Raw genomic sequence first — 6,654 nt, forward strand, 5'->3', positions numbered from 1 at the left:
CGCGCCTGCAGGTGGGGGGGCAGAAGCAAGAATCTTTCTCGCCATGTTCATATTCCCTTGAGCCAAGGTTTTTTCGCCTCACTTTTACCCACAGATCATCCTCAGTTAAGGGAGGACACAGGCCAGATTCTTTTTCAGGATTTACAGCATCAGGGTCTAAAATATTATCACGTCATTCTGATTCTTCAAACAATAAAATTGGCTCCTTAAAATGTCCCTTAGCCTTGCCTAGAGCAATCAGCAGGGCTGTCTTCTATCAGACCTACTCCCCACTTTTCTAAAAAGCATTTGTGAGAGACGAGAAATCAGGCCTGTGAGAAACTAAGACAAACAGCCTGGGAAAGCAAAAGTTGAGGCTGATTGAAGAAATGCCTCAAACACTCACAAGACAAAACTATGAGTCACAGGGTGCTTTCTGTGGAGGCCGAAGCTGATAAGGCTGCCCGATGTATCTGGGGGAGAGAGCCCTGTGGAGAAATCAAAGGGGAGAAGAAAGGGCTCGCTCTCTCTCTCCCTGCCCCCCCAGCCGTCTGGAGAGAGCAGTGAAGCGAAGAAGATGGATGCCAGCAAAGAAGACGGCCGCCTCCTGGAACCCTCGCCGGCAAGATCAGCGCAGGCACTCAGACCGGTGATCTGTATTCCCCCATTCCCTCTATCTCCCTCTTTTTCTTTTTCTATTAAGAAATGCAAAGCATATTATATTGTTTGCCACAACTTGCTCTGTACTTAGCCAATTATCATGTGTTCAATTAGTACATTGTAGGTAGTTAATAAATGCTTGAACTTGGAGACTTGTTGTCCGCTACAATTGGGGATTTGCAAATCTGAGCCACTTGTCCCCCTCGTCGAAGCAGGACGTGACAACATTCTAAAAGTTTTAGGGCTACCTCTCGTTCCACGTTCCTGCCCAGGCCCAAGCAATCTTCCTTAATTTGCTGGATCGTGTAGCTTGACGACCTTCTTTAATATCCGATCAAGTAGCTAACAACCAGTGTAGGCTTTTCCTAGGTTACCACAATTCAGCCTTTTCACAAATTTCCTTGTGGCCTATTCCTTTTCCTGGATTGTCCCAGTGTTGCCTTCCTTTTCCTTTTCCGGGGTAGCCCTTCTCGGATGGCAATATCTCCTTAAGCAATAGTACAGATCAGCTGCTCCGTGTCAGTCTTACAATCTTGTCGCTTCAGAGATGGCATGGATCTGCTGCTCTTTGTCAGTCTTTCGATCTTGTCGCCTTCCTGCTCTTCCCAAGTCCGTCCGCTGCTTTCCGGGTCTGTCCGGTGAAAAAACAGGGATTGGGAGTCCCTGTTCGGACGCCACTTGCGGTGGACAGAGGAAGCAAGCAGTCGATTCAATATGAATGATAAAGCAAACTTCACTTTATTGCAAGAAATCACACCTTATATAAGCACTCACTATAATTATGCATACTAATCATAAATCTATTGGATACATCTAAAAGGTTACATTATAATATCCCATCCCCTTGTGGTATTGTATGTCACAACATCCTCCTTCTTCTGGCTTGTTTATCCCCAGAGGTTGTTTACCATTATAATCAAGGCCGCTCTGTACCTCAGTTTCTTCCTTTGTTAGCATAACTGTCCTTTGTTAGCATAACTAGCCCTGAATCTCCTTCCTTGTTAGCATAACTGTACCCTGGGTTTTTCCTTTGTTTATATCAAATGGCTGTAATCAGCTCCTGCACAGACTCATGACCTTGTTCTGCAAGCCATTCTCCAACATATCAGGGCAACTGATACCGGCACTGGCTGTCTCTCTGGATCAGCTGCTGTGCTGGTGAAGGCGACTGATATTGGCTCTGCCTGTTCCCCCCACCCAACTGCTCTACAAGTAACTTCACTCTCAGATCCTGTAGCCCTTTCTCCCCCTTGAGGGCAGTGAGTAGTATTAAAGAGGTAGGCATCGACAATCCCCCAACACAACGCAGTGAATTGTGTCTCCTGGGTTTTGTCAGATTGGCAACACACCCTTTCTAAGCACTCCACCAGTTTATCAAGGCTCTGCATTTGTTCGGGAGTGAAATTCCAAAGCATTGGAGGTGACCACTGACCCAGGCATTTGCCCATCTTTTCCCACATAGCTTGCCACTCACTATTATCAGACCTTGGGGCACGTTTCCGGGTGCTGCTATTGTTAGAGAAGTGCCACATGGCCAAAACCAAAATCAGGCAGACATTCAGAATGCATTGTGCCACAATCACACTGGCCTGGATGCTCCAAGGATAGTTGAAACTCTCAAAAACCAAGAGGATCTCTTCCCCTGGCTCACCCATAGAGGGGGTGAGACCCCTAACAAAAACCCAGGCAGCACACAGGTACCAGCCTTCCCCCACAAACAGCCATACAAGCACATTATAATCAGTCAGTAGGCAGTATAACAAAACAAGCCCCTTGACACATTTTGCACTGACAACAAACACCAGCACTCGGAACACAAAGTGTATATAAGGAATAATCCAGCCCCACCACGCAAGCAAGTGGGCCAGCATTGCAAACATTTTCTTATCAAACAATACAAATACGGAAAAATTACACCCAACAGATTGCTCTAACACACTCTGGTAAGGGTCTATCCCTTTTTGATTCTTATTTCAACCCTCTTGTGCCCCACGTTGCTGTGCCAAAAAGGCTGTGGTGGTTTAGGCCCTTCCGGGACTGGAGACCCCGTTGCCGTTGTCCCTCTCCCACCCTCAGGCCTGACAGGGCTGCAAGTGAGGCACAAACCCCGGGGTAGAAATAAGGAGAAATTTAATACAATAGTGTAATAAATAACAATCTGAACAACAACAATAAACAGTAATAACAGTAAACAGAACAACAGATATACAGAGAAATGCAGCAATGAACATATCCAGACCGCCGCACGTGCTTCCCAGGACCAAAGACACAAAGGAAAGCTTCCTGCGCTGCTGTACTGGACCTGACATCAGCATGGTATTGAATAACCCGGCTTGGAGATCTCTTTCCCCTGCCGGGGAAACTTAACCCTATCCTAGCCAAACCAGGAGACATCCAGATATCACTATACTTAAAGTTTCAGGAAGTCAACTCCATTGTTTCTGTTCAAGCTTTTCTCTCTTCATGATGAAGTCATGAGCCCTGAATAAGAGGAAGTTAGCATAAGTGTTTATTAGTACACTCCTAAAAGAAAAAGAGAAGCCTAAAAAGGGCAAGGCAGTCATTAGTTCTTGGCAACGTAGAGCTGCAAAGTAGTTTGGGCAGAAAACCAGAAACAAAGGCTAAATGAATCTATTCCTGATTCATTGGGTACACTTAGGAGAGATGCTTAGCCCAGATTTTTGTTAAAATAGCGATATTACTTGTCAGGATTACTGCATTCAAATTAAAGCTTTATATCAGCCAAATATAAAGCAGGTATCCCTTGGGCAATTTTCATAATTTAGAAGAATTGATCACAGAGATGCATAGATGTGGTGCAAATTATAGAATGAGTATGTGTATGTGTGTGCATTTGTGTGTATTCACTTGTATTTGAAGGAATCAGATTTACCACAAACACCTCTAGCGAAATCCCAGTGCTGGTGGCATGAAGCTTGGCTCAAATTCCTTCAGAAGAGTGAAGTGTGTGGATTCAGATCTGACCCTTTTGGGGGCCAGATGTCTTTCTCCATTTGGTTATATCATACAAGTAACAAAGGTACCTAAAAATTCAGATGGAAAAGGATGAGAAATTGCACATATTTTTTTATGACCAGATGGACCAATTTACCATCCCAGACAGGACAAGACAATTTTAAAAAATCCAACCTTTTTCTGAAACTGATTCACGGTAAGGAAAAATATTCCATCTGTTTCGTCATTCAGTTACAAAATGTGAGCTGTTCTAGGAATGACCAAGAAGCATTAAGTCATTTGTAGGAAGCTCAGATTATTACATCATCTGTCTGGACAGAGATTTATTGCTGCCAAAATTCTGTGCTGTGGAAACACAGCACCAATAAATCATAATTTCACCTTGTCAATAGCTTTAATAGGAGAGGGAACAGGCTGGATTTTTTTCTGGCCACAATGGTACTCCAAAGGAAGTTCTGAGACAGGAATGCTATTGTCATTAGGAGGGAGTAACAATATTTACTTGTCTCTCAAAGGGGAGGTCAGGACCATGGTGTTGTCATCCCTCTGAAGGAAGTTACTACCCCTACAACGGCTACCAAATAGCTCATGAGAGTACAGGGAGTGTTCCTCATACACAGTGGAAATGGCAGGGCTCACCAACCTGGCTTTGCACCAGAGTGGATAAGGAGCACAGGCAGAGCTTGTTGTGTGGCCAGTAACCTCCAGCTTGTGCCAAAAAAGCAAACATATTGGGAAGATCTTTTATGCCCTAGGTTGGATAATATTTGTGAAGCATTTGCAAGTGAAAGAACTGTATAAATGCTAAATACTGTTGTTTAACCGGACTGAGCTCTTTTTACAATTGAGGAACTACATTTAATAATGTGGCCTGTCTTTACTGGGAGGGTTTTCAAATTATTTCCCATTCTTCACCTTGTATAAATATACTGTGTTTAAGGCAGTTCCTGTGTAATTCTGCAAAACAGCAGGACTGTAATTTGATGGTTAGTAGGATGGGAGATTATAAGACTGAGAAAGTAGTAACTTGTCTGTGGTCTCATACATACTTTCCATTTCCTGCTTTTATACTATCTACTTGTATTTTTGTAATCCTCTTGAGTATTCCCTTACTGATTGGGGATTTTGCGCCACAAATTTATTGCTTCATGATATTTTAAAGAAGACTGGGTAGCCAAGAGTGTTGGTTGTTTTTCCTTACATGATATTTCTGTTCTTTGTTATTCTTATTAAAAAGTGTCTTGCTTTAACTTTACTTAATTTGTTTTTCTAGAACTCTTAATTCTGCACTCTCCCTTCACTATAGTTTACATTTCTCATGTTCTTTATTCTCTGAGTGTTTAACAACCACTGCCAAATTTCCCTTAGCTTCATCCCAAGAAGGCTTAAAACCCCCTTCAAAAAGAAGCAGAATTAGTTCCAAAAGAAATCTCCAGTAAGGAAATGAAAGTGAGACAATATTTCTAAAGTAAATTCAGGCTATTTCACATGCACTTTAACATCAGAAGAGAAACTAAAAAGAAAATGCCCAACATCCTTCCCATTTTCAGGCTGTCTTTAGGTAGGAGCTCAAAGCTAGATCATGTAGAGTGGCCTTATTTATTGATCTCACCTCAGTTGCCATCCATCACCTATGAAAGCTCTTAATATATTGTAAAATGCTTCAAATGCAACATGGGAATTTTACAAGAAGAAGATGACTTTAACTGAACCACAGTAATCGCATCATGAAGCATCAGTATCAGTGCAGAGGTCACGATAATAAGCTATTAGTTGCCTGTATTTTCTGTGAACGTGGGATTGGTCAACTTTTCCTGTCTGCCATGAAAACTCTGTGGGATAGTACGGAAATTAATTTCCATTTTGTAATGTGAATTTCATTGTATATATTTCATGAATAGTACCTTCTCGACTGGCGTACTGTTAGATATTTTTTAAAAGCTCATGTTATGAACTTTCATGCTGTATAATTAAATTATAATATAAACTGTGTTTTTGACAAATTTTGGAGGTTTGAAGTTCAGATGTCAAAACAGCAATTTCAACAGATCTACGAGTTCAAACTTGGACGTAATGCAGCGCAAGCTGCTCAAAACATCAATGAGGTATATGGCCAGGGAAGCGTTAACGAATGGACAGTGCGACTTTGGTTCCAAACTTTTCGACGTGGCAATTTCAACCTTGAAGATCAAGAAGGTCATGGACATCCTTCTGCTATTGATGACGATGAATTGAAGGCTCTGGTGGAAGCAGATACAAGCACAACTGTTCGAGAACTTGCGAAAGAACTCAGGGTAAGCATATCAACTGTTTCTGAGCATCTGAAGAAGATTGGAAAGTCAAAGAAGCTCGACAAATGGGTGCCTCATGAATCGAATGAGAATCACAGGAATCGCCACTTTGAAGTGTCGTCAGCGCTTCTTTTTTTGCAACCAGAATGACCCTTTTCTCCACCATATTGTGACGTGTGATGAGAAATGGATGATCTGCGATAACCGGCAACAATTGGCTCAGTGGTTGGACCACGATGAAGCTCCACAGCACTTCCCAAAGCCGAATCTGCACCAAAAGAAGGGCATGCTGACTGTCTGGTGGTCTGCTGCTGGTTTAATCCATCACAGCTTCCTGAATCTGGGTGAAACGATCACAGCAGAGAGGTACGTCCAGCAAATCAATGAAATACACCAGAAACTTCAATGGCTGTGCCCAGCACTGGTCAACAGAAAGGGTCCCATCCTTCTCCACGATAATGCGTGGCCACACATTGCACTTTCTACGCTACAATGGTTGAACGAGCTGGGCTACGAAACTCTGCCTCATCCACCATACTCACCAGACCTCTCGCCCAGCGACTATCACTTCTTCAAGCATCTTGACAGCTTCCTGTGTGGGAGACGCTTCAGAAACCAAGGGGAGGCCGAAACTGCCTTTGATGACTTCATCGCGTCCAGAAGTCCAGAATTTTATGCAACCGGAATAAATATGCTTGTTTCTCATTGGCAAAAATGTGTTGATTCTAATGGTTTTTATTTCGATTAA

General features: G+C 42.8%; 1 pseudogene; it reads left to right on the forward strand.

The window, feature by feature from the left end:
- Positions 1–5,336: 5,336 nt before the first annotated feature.
- Positions 5,337–6,654, forward strand: LOC113490344 (annotated as a pseudogene).

This window comes from Athene cunicularia, assembly GCF_003259725.1.
Source record: "Athene cunicularia isolate RWA chromosome 1 unlocalized genomic scaffold, athCun1 chr1_part2, whole genome shotgun sequence".
Classification (NCBI taxonomy): Eukaryota; Metazoa; Chordata; class Aves; order Strigiformes; family Strigidae; genus Athene; species Athene cunicularia.